This window comes from Lolium rigidum, chromosome 4 (assembly GCF_022539505.1).
Source record: "Lolium rigidum isolate FL_2022 chromosome 4, APGP_CSIRO_Lrig_0.1, whole genome shotgun sequence".
NCBI lineage: Eukaryota > Viridiplantae > Streptophyta > Magnoliopsida > Poales > Poaceae > Lolium > Lolium rigidum.
Window position 1 is genome coordinate 6,015,665 of NC_061511.1, and position 14,109 is coordinate 6,029,773.

Here is a 14,109-nt window from a genome sequence, read left to right on the forward strand (position 1 = left end):
AGTATGTAGCATTGAGAATTTAATAGGTAGGAGAGGCAAAGCACACCTATCTTGGCAATGAGCGAGCAACCCAAAGAAGAATCAGTCACTTGATATGTTCTAAACATGATCTTAAAATTCTAAAGAAAGTATAGTATGCTAGCTGCAGGATCAGAACAATGCATATTAATTATAATAGAAGAAATTGTCTCGTGTGTTAAAAAGGAAGTGCATGTGCACCTGGTCAAAGCAAAATTGTCGTGCCAACCAAACTCAAAATTGAAATGCATTGTCTTTTGTATGTGACAGCTAATATGTTTTGTTAGTGAAAATTACATAGAACACACTCACGGTTTTAGTTTAAGTAAAGATCATGCAGAGTAACCCAAAGAGAGGAGAACCCTTATTTGCTCACGAGAAAAATGTAGCAAAATACTAATAATCTCTGCTGCAAAAGTTGGAGAATACAACAGTTCCTTTGTGTGATACAAAAAGTACTTGCTTCATATGGACTAAATATGACCTAACAAAAAATGAAAATTTATGTGTAAAAAGCTAAATGACAAACTAATAGTATAAGAACAGAGAAAGAAAGGATGATGTATCAAATTTAAATATACATTTCGTGTTGCTTCACATAGTCTACAAGACAAGTAGACTCCTACAACCTGTAAGTAGCTGTAAACACGCTTCACTCAAGCTTGCTCCAGCCCTCAGCATGCAAAGACATGTTCCATCGGATGATCATGTATGTATATGTTAGTGGAGTTGTTTTTTGACATTTCGTTTCTCTAAACTGCTAGCATTTCGTTTCTCTGAAAACGTTGTACATGTACTCAGTCATCAAAGAACCTTCCCTCAAGACACTAAACTCCTAACATCTCGTTTCTCTGAAATACGCTGTACATGTACATGGTACATGTACTCGGTCACCAGAGAACCTTCGCTCAAGACTCTAAACTCCTGACAGCTTGTTTCTCTGAAAACGATGTACATGATCGTCGGAGTACATGTACTCGGACAACAGAGAACCTTCCCTCAAGACTTACAAGCTTGACCATCTACTCGGTTAATTTGCTCTAATGTCTATCTAGAATATAAACGACAAACATCACTCCATAAAAATAGTTTATGTTTCAACTTACAATACTTCTCTTATCAACTGCTCCAACATGTTTCGTAGTTCAGTTTCATTTTATGTTGCTTTTCTACAGGTTGCCAAATAAATAGTTCTATTATATGCTCATTCCCTAGCATTTATCTTATCAACAGTTCCAACACCGACCTAACACGCCGCTCGGGCCCTTCACTCCGCAGGAAATTAACCAACGCAGAACCAAACAACACCGACGATTTCCTCACCTTGCTGCTGGTGAAGAGGAGCTCCTGAAGCGCTCATTCCTCCAGTGAAGGAATCAGTTTTCTATGCAACACAGGTATAGCACTCTCTCTGAACAAAATAAGATAAGCATCCATTTGTTTAGATATGATAGCAAACAACTGAAAATCTTTAAAAACGCATGTACAAAATAAGAATGTATGTTCTTTGGTTTTGAATCGAATACCAAAGCCATCAAAAGGATTCTTGTAGGAGTATATGCAATCTGAAATGATAATATGGCCATAACATTTCTACCTGTTGGTAATATATCTCCAAGAACAGAGCCAAATGAGATAAACTACATTCAAACTATAGCTGTCATTTGTGTTTTAATATCATTGTTACTAAATCGACACCCATTAATGGAAGAAAACTCGTTGAATCATGGCATAAATTATTATACTGTTTGGTTATTTTAAACACATTTCCAAAAACATACATGCACTGATTTCCTCCTTACCTTGAGCATGAGTTCCACGGCGCCCTGGCCTTGATCAGGGACTCCACACCATGAAGGTAATGCAAAAAACTACCGATTAGGTTTTGCAGACAATGCCCAAAAGGATTAGTTGAAGAAAAATCCAGGAACATGGGAGGACTGAAAGAGTATTTTTTTTCTTTGAACAAAGAGAAAGATCCCTACTTTGCAATGCAGATCATACATGAAAAAGTTCTAACCGTTCCATTTAGAACATCAATATTAGGCCCTAATATTCTGTAGAATTTATCTTCTTCCAGAACACACCCGAACCAAGAGAGCAGAGAGAAATGAAAAACCTGGACCAATAGATTGGGGCCTAATCTCCTGTAGAACCTTATCTAGCTATGTCGTTGATCCAGATCTGTTACCCCATAAGAGAGACAAATGCCCCAGCTCTAGAAACTCAAGAAAAATACTCAATTTAATAATCCAAGTGTGTTCACCATAGTTAAAATAATCAGATGCATCCAATACTTATCTCGGGGATAATCTACTCGCGAGACATCCAAGCGAGCTCTGCTCTTAATCAGCACAATAAACACCAGGGAGTAGCTTCGCCAATATAACAAAATTGAATATATTTAAGTTAAAAGCAAGCAGGATAATGGCATAAGAAATAGAAAAGACTGCTACATGCCGAACAGATGCAAGTACCAGACTATCATCCCGAATGCGGGAAATTGTAAAGATTCAAGAGAGCATATGGCACATACCCTTCGTGCCATTGGCCTGATTCAACATAGCACCTGGTAGAAACAATGGAAAATGTTTTTAAAAAATCATCACTATTATTTCACATGTTGAGATAAATCATATCAAAGCAAATATCAGTTTCACCAAGGAATTATATATAAACATATATAGTTTGCGGTTTGGGGCAATGAGAGAATTTTGACATGTCCAAATACATAATGAATTGCTCGTCTACAATTCCTTTAGATTAGCCACGTCTAAAATTATGAATTGAAAAGGAAAATCAAGCAACTAAGTTGCTTCCATAAGGTTAGCTGGTAGACATACTGCAGCTTCATGACCAAGAGCTTGCGGTGAAGTTATGAATCAGATAGAAGTCATATAGTAGGACTGAAACCAGCTATCTATTACCCTTCCTAGCCACTTTTTGAAAAAAGAGGTAGCTCTCCGGTTTCTGTTATGAGAAACTAAATAGTATGTGGTAATTTACTCCTACGAAAGAACAAGGAAAAGTAGACACACCTAGCGAACTGGAAATGACAGTACACAGTTTTTATTTATACCGAAAACCAAATAAGCTGCAATACCTGTAAGTTGTTCTGTACCTCTCCTCAGACTGAAAATGTTTGTAGGAAATGGACTTCTTCTCCTAGAAAAAATAGCTACTGGAATACTCGTGCCAGAGATAATCGCTGCCGCCACCAAGCACCGGCCTCACGCCTGATCTCTACACGACAAGCCAGCTACTGCACAACCTTCGACATCGGTGGCTGAACTCTGGCTCAGGCTGTTTTTGCATCTGCAAGTGAACAGATGATCAACACCAGCATAGAATACAGATTCTGGCGGTGGAACAAAACATCATCTACCTGGACACAGGGATCCCGTTGGCGAACCCCAAGAAACAAATTTTGTAGGGTACAATCCCTCCATTGCTGGATAAACCATCTGGCCACGGCTCCACTTGCATATGAAGACGAGTGGTCATCAAGGAGATGACAAGAGCAGAAAGGAGACAACATTCAACCTAGATGAGCACTGATCAAAAGCAAATAAAACAGGTTACATAGTCAAAAGAAAGAAACTCATGTTCACGTATAGCACAGACCATAACATGAAAACTCATGATGAATTTTGACTATTCAATTAGAGATAGAGGGAGAGAGAGGCAATCACAACCATGTCCATCACACACTCTTCCATGAATCGACATCTAAAACACTAATTATTAAATGATCATTATTGTTAACTCAACAGAGAATTGTAGTAAATCTGATGTGTGTAGTCCAAAACACAACAAACTGTATGTGTAAGTCTATCTCAGTGTCAACACTTCCTACAAAGAAACATCTCCTGACACTCCTGTGGCTCGCTGGACTCGGTGTGGAAAATCCTCATATTTTATCATTGTCCTGACAATAGATAGGTGTCATTTGTTTACAGAATTCATCAACAAATATGTATTTAAAAGACAAGCCATCAATAGAAGATACTTGGGAAAAGGCTTATGAAGCTATGCTGATCTGGAATATTCCCTTTAACTAAATCTTAGTAATAGAAGTAACAAACTCATTGTTTCTGGTGAGCTTCTCTTCGTAACGAAAATACATGCAAATGCTTTTTGCAAGTTTGCTATAAAAAGTAATAAACTCCACCCCGATCTAACCTAGAAGTTAAATTGACACATCTTTCTGGCCTCTTACCAGCATTCTTCCTTTCTTCTGTACCTGATAGTGTTCCTTCACCATGTTATAGCTGCGCAGATGAGCACATAGTTGTATAATGGAAAAATAGTTCAGCTAAATGCCACTGTAAAGAAATAACCTGCTAGTTAACTCATGTGGCTGAACCATTCATACATGTTATACTGTTGAAAGTGAAGTATTACTTTGTTGCTCCAAACTACACAGTTCAGAAATAATGTGAATTGGTAACCTGGAGGTACAGGCACGCGTACAGTACATGGCTTGTTAGTTCGAATGTCACACTGAAGACTTCGCGCTACAACAAAACTACTCTGAACCTGAGTGGCCTGAAGGTTTCATGGCAGGGGGTCTACTTTGAGCCACCAAAAAATGCAAGTGTTAAAGTAAGCTTTGTGAGCCATATTTCAGTTTAAAACAGTTAGTACTCTTTGATATATATGTAACCGTGATGATATGATTGCAACATTGACATATAATAGCATCTCTGAATACCTCTATAATGAGAAGACCCATAACACCAAGGAAAGGGTGGTAAACAGAACCAATAGCAAGTGAGTACTGGTTCGTACCGGAAAAAGAGGCATAAAAAGTAATCTATTCTCAAAATTAGTGATCACTTGGAAGCAATAATACTCTAATATCATGGTTTTTATGTTTAAAATGATTACGTCACCACACCAAACTAATAACTTCCATTAGACATAACAAAATAAATGAAAAAGATATTTTTCTATATTCAAAATAAGGTGACATACAAACAATAAACATCTAGTGTAGAACAAAAATTAAAAAAAACGTAGATTTTGCAAGGTATTACTGATTTTGAACAACTTCAGTAGTGTATGGGTATCACTGATCATACACAAAATTGGTCATCGTTGGCTGCGTGACTTTATTATAGTGTGTTGAGATATTGCTGTTGTGTAGCATCAGGCCATCTGCGTGTCTTAGCCTGGCCTGTCAGGGGATATAATGATATTCTGCACCATCTTCCATTTCATATATACTATTGTATTTGGTTTGTTGGTTATACCATTTATTACCCTTTTAAATAGTGTTCCTAAGCACATTTTCTACTATTTTCATGTATATAGTACACATCCTGTACCAGCTGTTTCATCTACCCTACTGGGAGTAGGTGGTTTTCTTCCTCCTGGGCAGATGGCAGGGATGATTTCCTATATGCTGCATCCTCATGGTATACATCAATCTTTAGCCTCACCCAACTACGGTGTTCCTCAGTTTGATACTTTTCAGCCTACAGTCCAACCGAGACTACACTGGCCCAATCAAAAGGTAATTTATAACTCCTAAGCACTTATTTGTTGTGGCATAATTTACCAACATCAATACTCCTACTAATTTGAAAATAAATTCAGGCTACTACAACTCCAGATTTTATTTCAGGATGTGCAAGTCGTGGAGTACCCACTTTGCTCGGATCCCGGGGTCTCCTTTTTTTCCGCCCTCACTCTCTCTTCCGCTTTCTAAAGTTCTTTGTCAAGGTTGATTTTTATTCTCAAAGAAAACAAATAACCTAAGTTTATTATTGCTAGACACCAGGAAAAATAATCTAGAACAGGAGAACGGTAGGCTGACCGAATCAAGTAGAATAAATAGAACAACCCTGGACATCAAATGATATAATTCAAATAGTAAGACAGCATATGTATACTTAAAAGCGATGGATGTACCACAAAAATTTAAGTGAGGCAATAGTGAGAAGAAATCAGCAAAATAATTAAGCTCTCAGCCTAGCAACATGTATATCACCAGTCGGATTTTTTTTATTTGGACAAGCAAGCGGCATGATGGCCACATGCAGAGCAATGAAAATTCAAACTTCCGGAATAGGTGCTACTGTAGTTTCAGAGATGCAAAATTTAAATCATTCAGTTTAGGAATTAGTTTAGAAGTGGTGCTAGCAGCTAGTATACTGGATAGCATAAATTTATCACAAGAACAAGCTTGGAAAGTTATTCATGCATTCTTATGTAAACTTGTACCAATATGTATTTATATAGCTTGTGCTTTGGATTTTGTAGCTACCATTAATAAAAGTTCAGAATCTTACTTCGTGTGAATTCGACCTATGTCACTGTATAAATGCACCAGTCAAGCTTTTCTTCCTGTACTACTACTCATATACTCTAGCAATAATTTTCTTTAAAAACTCCTTCCCAGATATCTACATGGTGGTACAAAATCTGAGAAACTCATGATTTTCTCGTAAGTATAGATCTGAGATGCAAGACATCCATGACACCCAATAGCATCAACCCAATCGTTCTTGTTTGCAATAAGACTGAACTGAATACCGTGTGTGTCTAGGCATACATATTTAAAAACAGAGAAATAACGAAGACAACTTTTGATACCCAAGGAAAATAGAACATAGACAGATAATTTGCCTTCCCATTAAAAAGCTATTCTCTTTTCTCTCACCCACAGATCAGAGACAACACACAAACAAGCAGATTAATAATTTTATTCAGAGAACATTTACCTAGTTTGCTTTAGGGTCTCAATCTCAAGTTCTTGTGGTAATGGCCAACGACTGTCACCTTATTACATGTTTCTTGATGTGTTTGCCTCCAACTCGACCCTGCGCTGCCTGCCACTGCTGATGGATGGCCGTGGGCTCCTCCTTCCTCCCCAACTCCTTGTGCTCCCTGGTGAACATGAATACTCTAAACACCTGCAACTGATGACGATTATATATGTTGCACATATTCAGCTGTGTACATAGAGCGCAACAAAATAGAGAAAAGTTGATAAGAATAAAGCAGAGCGCAAAGGAGAAGACCCCAGGCTATTTATGATCCATGAGAAAGAATACCTGATCATGAAGTAAAGTAAGATCATTTTTTTTCATATACTGCAACAGTGACTCCCCGCACCAACTTATCTCTTGGACATATATTATACCTGTAACAAAAAATTAGAAGTACCTGCTAAAAGTTTCATAGTCATTCTTGAAATAATATCTGATGTGTAATATAGGTTAGATTCTCTTGGAAATATATTATACCTGTAACAAAAAATAGAAGTAACTCCTAAAAGTACCTGCTAGATTCTCTGATGCATTTTTCCAAGCCTGGAACAAATGAATATAGTTAACCCAGGAGAAAGGGGTGGATTTGGCCTGCTTCTAGAAACAAAGGCTCAATAAGAAGTATATGAACAATGCAAGTAGATGTGAGATTTTTTGAAATTTCAATTGGGGTGATGGGATGAGGTTGCATATTCACATGTTTGTCAGATCCTCCTGGAGCTATTCAGTATTTTTATCTTCTCATTACGACTATCTTTTTACTACGCTTGGATCCTGAATTCCACACTGAAGTACAGTTATCTAACGTAATATTTCTAGGGATACAGTAAGCTCACCATAAATCCATTATCGTTGCGCGACTCAGATATTTTACTACAAAATTCTGTGAAAAGCACTTGTCCAAATGGCTTCTTTCAACTGGTCCATGAGTTCTTTAAAAGAACCTTTTCAAATTCTTATGTTGTAGTGATTATGGGGCAGCAGTCAGTTTAACATGTTTTTAAAGAAAAGATACCAGAAATTGTATAAGTATGGTATCACCATCCAATTAACTAATATTTCCAAATGAGGTGAACACACAGAGTTATTGTTCAAAAATAGCATGTAGTAGAAGAAAATTCCTATCCACGATATGCACAACAGGATATGAAATATTAAATTGTCCAATAGTACCAAAAATCATCGCCTTGCGGGTCATGATATGCTCTCCCTTGCCCTTCCTATAAAAGGGTGCTATGTAAGGTGTGAAAAGAACACAAATGTCGTTATGATGCTAAGAGAAGAGAGCGGATACCTCTCTGCCAATGAACAAAGCTGATCATGTACAACTTTTGTTTCAATCTTCTTATCGTTCAAGCAACCAGGCCATGCTGAAATGACATGAGAACCATATACAGATTCAGTTTAGACCGTTCTCACTAATTTGAGCATACTATAAACATGTAGTGCTCACCAGACATCATCAGCTGATTTGCGTGATAATCTCAAATCCCTGTGTCAGTTTGGCTCGGCCAAAATAAACTGAAATGGGAAATAGCAAGCGATCTACATAATTGGGGAGAGATATCCATATCAAACTCAGAACGAAAAATACTAACCTCCACACAGCAATTTTAAGCAACTATATACTGCAGCTCGCTTTTAGCCAAAATTCGTAATATGTAAGAACAAATGTAGGCAAAAAAGACAAATCTGAATCTTACTGAATCCATGAAAATGTTCATCTTTGCTCAATCAAGAGATCAAGAGAGCAAATAACCTGTTCAGAATTATTTGCTGAATCTTACTGAATTTTTTTAGATTATTTGTCGGACTTTTGAAAATAAATAAAAGGCATTCTTGTTTAAGAATCATCTAAAGCCATGGTTAGTTCAAATAGGAGTAGCTGCAGAGGCACGTGTGAATGAAAATAGAGAATGAACCAAACCTGCAGTATGGTTGTAAGAAATTTTACTTGAACAATGAAAATCCACAACTTGCAGTATGGTTCGAAGCATAAATGGCAAACACTTACATGCCTGAAGAGCAAGATTTTGGCCCAAACTTCCACTTCCAACGCTGAACTGATTCAGGTAATATGTGAAGCAGTGAGTATTTAGCACAATCAGCAACAACAAAAGTCTGAATGTTGAATCATAATACCTGCAGCTCAACAGGTGCACAATTTCGAAAAAAAATCCATACCAGAGAGATAAGTTACCTTGCAAAATTAATCTGCTGGGAGTGGCTCCACTTGTTGAACTGTCGTGCGTGATCTGCCTCCTCTAGCCATGGGGTCCAAAGGGGAGTTGAGGAAGACGAGGACGAAGATCCTCCGCACATCTCTGCCTCATCCAGCCCCACCACGCCTGGAAGTCAACGACGGAGAAGATCCTCCGCGCATCTCTGCCTCGTCCAGCCATGAGAGACCCCGCTGCCGTCCGACCGCCGCCGCCGTCGGAGCTCCCGCAGAGACACCCCACACCCACGGCAGCCGCCCTTCCTCGCACTGACTCTTCCCCAATACCTCCATAAGCGACGAGGAGGCGGCGACCTATTGCTTCCGCCGGACAGCCGCCGAGAAAAAGGGGAGGCAGGAACAGGAGGAGGAGGCGGCGCGAAGGGAGGAAGGAGGAGGCGCAGGGGAGGGCGCGGCTGGAGGCGTGGGGACGCCCGGCGGCGGCGATGGAGGCGCGAGGGGAGGGGAGAAGGCGAGAGGCGGCTGCTAGGGGACGAGGATAAGGTTTGGCTGGCCTCCCGATATTTCTCTCCTCCTTCTGCTGAGCCAGTCAAATGGTGCCACGTGGAGCAACCGGTGGAGCAAGCGAAGCAACGCCCAACCGGTGAGCGCGATTTGGCTATCGTGGATGGCCTGACGAGGCCCCTATGGGGGGCATCATATACAACGTTAGATGCCGCGAGCTTCGCGGTTGCTCCTTCGACGGTTTTTGGCCTCAACATACCTGCAGTGTCCGTGGTCATGAAGGACCTGGATAGGTTTGACGTTATTTCTCTTGCATCACTTTCTGAGAGCCTAGATAACCTTGAACGATGCCTCCCTACACCATGGCTGCTCCGAGAGGCACTTCCATGCGAGGTCCTGCACTAGACTGATCTGCCGTGAGTATGCGACGATTGAGATTGGCTTGCTCATCCGATAACCGTACCCGATTCCTCTCCAAGATTCTTCGGTACGCATTGAGGGTTCCAACCGAAGTTCCGGCGGGCAGTGGTGTGTTGTTGGTTTTGGCATCCCGAGCCGCTTCCCACTCTTCCGCCGCGATGGTGTAGTCGCTATCGTTGTTGCTGGCACTATTTTCAGAGTTACGTCATCTACTGGGGCGGGGGGGGGGGTGCGATCTCCTTCTTCTCCTACGTTCCCCGCGTTTCCTATGCGAAGGGTGGCATAAACTTGGTGACGTGCTATCCTCCAGGTGGTCATCCTGGTGGCGCTGTCGATACTTTCCTCTCCCGACGAATATCTGGTGCTGCAGATGAAGGGTGTATCGCTTGATCCCAATCCGTGCCTGGTGTCGCAGTTCAAGCAGTAATACGAGGTCATATCGGATGACATGGAGTCATCGGATCCAATCGACATCAAGGATACCGACCGAGGGGGGGATGCAGAAGACGAATTCGTCGAGTCTGTTAAACCAGCCAATAGGTCGATTGACGATGACGTGATCGATCCTGCAGCCGATGGTGACAGTTTCCTTGCTGATCTGGGGACAAACGGCTCGATCAGCCGAAGGATTCCTTCCGCGTTAACGTTGCAATGGACACTTCTGAACGTCATGCCCAAGCCTTCTTGTAGATCCTAAAAGGTCAAACGGGACGAGTCGCTGTGCGGGGTGAACTCGAAGGAGCCGAATCGAATCGAACTCCATGAGCTTGGCGATGAAGGTGCCGGTGGTGACCCCGGCGGTGTCGATGAAGCTGCCGATGACATGGCCAAATTTGCCGATGACGGATCTTGTGCCAACAGGGTTCCCACAGACGGCGCCAATTGTCGAGGGTACTCCTCGGCAATGCCCTCCGTATGGGCTTAGGGTAGATGGAATCCTGTAGGCTGACACGAGACATCGGTTATCAAACAAGCGGGGAGAGCGATTTACCCAGGTTCGGGGCCCCGATGAGGTAAAACCCTTATGTCCTGCCTGTCTGATCTTGATTATGAAAATATCGGGTTACAATGGGGTGCCGAAGGTTTCGACTATGATCTCGTCGAGAGACTAAGTTCTGCAGGGACCTAGCTCTAGACTTGTGGTGGCTATGATTACTAAGATTGTGTGTGTCCTCGGCAGGCTCTCTCCTGGCCCTTATATTGGGAGCCAGATCTCGAGAGATCTGTCCGGGTACTACTAAGTTACAAAGAGTCCTAGTTCTAAACTTTCCTTGTATTCTTCGTTTCCTTATCTTGTTCTTTAAGATTTCTTCTTCGGACGTAGTGGCCCACCTGCCCATCGAGTGCCTTCATAGGCTCCTGGTTGGGCCGCAAGAGGTAGTGCAATATTAGTTACCCGAAAGGTAATGCCCACATCAATGTTTTCAGTGAATAGAACAATATTGTAGCTTTGGCCGTGCAAATGATAGGAAGATATAAGTGCAATTTACTCAAAATCTCCAAACAAACGAACAGTGCGAGGCAAGTAAACAGTTAAACTAGCTCAAGGCAAAAGTAATTCAGTTACGGAAAACAAAAATTAACAAATTTAAACGATGCAAGAACCTTGGGAGAAGCTCTATAATTGGAAATAGTTAATTTGTTTCAATAAAATGGACATAATTTAACTGTCCATGCTTGACCCTCGACTGCCAATTTATCTTCTGCTATAAAATCACTGGTTAGAAAATCACGTCACATAGAATTACTTTTGAATACTGTCCACCATATTTGGGGACGGTATACATGATCGTTATACACAAGAATGCATAAAAGGGATGATATTTGATTAATTCTCTAACTTCTTTATGTCCGAGGTGAAATATGAAGTACCCAAGGTTCTTGGAAAAAATAAATCATGGGGCGACAGAAGCTATGAACACTCAAAAGGCTATCTTCAGTATTGGACACGTGAAAGCACCTAGCCGGATGGTTTGCATGCAACTTTTCACACGATATTTTGGCACCTTATGGGTGAGGAAGCCACTAGTGAGGTGTTGAAGGCCATTGACTCATGTGCTATCCCAAATAGGTGGAATGAGACAAATATTGTACTAATACCAAAAGTGCACTCACGTGAGGCGGTGAAAGAATTTAGACCTATGAATTTATGCAATGTGATCTACAAAATTATAGCTTAAAGCTTCATGGGATGATTAAAGTGATTGCTCCCCTGGAAGATTAATCACATGCACGTTCTACTGGTCTAAGAGTGTAAGGATAAGACTACAAATAAAAGAGCTGATAACCTAGAGTTGCGTGTGGTGAAACTTAATATGCACAAGGCGTATGATTGAGTGGCATGGGGGGGGGGGGGTGTCTGAGGAACATGATGATCAAGTTGGTCTTTGTAAAAATGGATGAACCTCACGATGGCTTGTGTCACTTTTGTATACGATAAAATGAGAGTTAACTAGGAAAAAATCTTGTCAACAGCGATGCAATTTATACTCTACAAGTTTCAATAAATATGATCTACCAAGTCATATATGTACATGTATATATATATACTAGTAACCGCTATTAGGATATTGTTAGGCTTTATGCTGTAGAGATATTTATATTAGTTTGTACACACTATATAGTTTATGTAGCCAATGAAGAATAATTCAAGAACCATTTTTTCGTAAATAATGTTCAAATTGAGCACATATTAAGCAAGTTTTTCTTGTGATATGCATTACACTTGTATAATAACGAGGAATGCTACCACTACCAACATAGTTAAATGTGACTAACATAAAATATAATTAATAATCATCCATTCCACGGAATGCAAAAGGTCAATTCCAAAATGTATTAAAGTTCGGTATAAATTGTAACTTATTTTAGTTCTCATCAAACCAAAACATTACTTTGCGCTGGCCTTGATTGGCTCAATTCGCGCGATGCCAATGCAGTTGCGCATGACGCACAACGACTTGGTGAACCTAGAAAAGGTTGTTCGCAAATTAAGCCGCCAGCCAATATCCTCCAACTCCGGCAAATTAAGACGGTTGGGTTCGTCAAACAAGGTGTGTTGGCTAGATGATGAGCCTACAACACATATCACCCCTCCATCTCTTAATGTAAGCACTTTCACATTGAGCCACGTCTAAGCGAGTGCATGCAAGTAGGTATGTGGAAAAACTCTCAAATAACTAGTCTCGCTGGTTTGTTCCGGTAGGTTCTGTACCTTTGATTTACCACTCTTTTAGAGATTCATCTTATCGAAAGAGAGTTAAATTGTTCATTGTTGGCAAGTACACCTCAATCCGTTGACAGCAAGTAAGGATTTTCGTATAACAAACCTCACATTTTATGGATATAGTCTCTCCAGTCTGAAAAGATCAATTAACATGGAGCCAAGGCATCGCTTGCTTATAATCGTGTGGATTAAATATGACTCGGGTAGTATTTTACATGTATCAACATCTCTAAGCTTAACTTATGCTCGTTATCGAGCATAAATATGATAAAGTAACATGGACTTTAAAGCATGTTATGATTAGTTACATAGTTTTAATGACTATTGCTGCTCAATGTGTAAGCAATTATTGGGAATAGACATAAATTAAAGAAGCATTTCATGAAGTAGTACTGTAGTTCACATAAAACACCAAGATCATAATAAACAATAAGATATAGATCTTGCACCATAATATTCTTTCAAAATCAGGATGAACAATGTTGCAGACTTTTTCTGCAAGTGCGAGTGCTTTGTGTGTTTTCCTATATATTGGTCTAGAGTATATTATAAAAGACACACGTATTTCTGACTCAGGTGAGACATTCTTAACCTACGACAAATGGGCATGCGGACCATGCCTTCATCACCCTATTTTCATCCCAAATTTGGTTTGGAAATGGGTTGGTCCGAGCTTAAAAAAAAGACAACGGTTTGGGGTCAATGTTTGGTGCATGTATGTGTCCGCGTGAAGGTAAACCGACCGTGTTGGTCCATTTGGATCTCCCGGAGGACATGACCTTGAAGTTGTACAGAACGGGCCTTTTAAGGTCCCCATCACATATGCAAGACCCTTTAATTTTGTGTGAGGTGCAGAAGATCGCTTAGGCCCAAAAAAACGATCTTATGCCTGTGGCATAGGCAGGCTCCTTCGCATGAACAACGCACACGAAACACATAAAATGAACGTCACTAAATTATAGCACACCATTGGAGCACGTAAAACC

The 14,109-nt window shown here is 40.4% G+C and overlaps 1 long non-coding RNA gene across 1 annotated transcript; it reads right to left on the reverse strand.

Annotated features, from left to right (window-relative positions):
* Window positions 1-381: 381 nt before the first annotated feature.
* On the reverse strand, window positions 382-2,170 carry LOC124649764. Its single transcript, XR_006986778.1, has 3 exons — window positions 1,821-2,170; window positions 1,342-1,429; window positions 382-502 (listed from the first exon to the last, which is right to left on the reverse strand). It is a non-coding gene; the product is annotated as an uncharacterized LOC124649764 (long non-coding RNA).
* Between the last annotated feature and the right edge of the window lie 11,939 nt (window positions 2,171-14,109).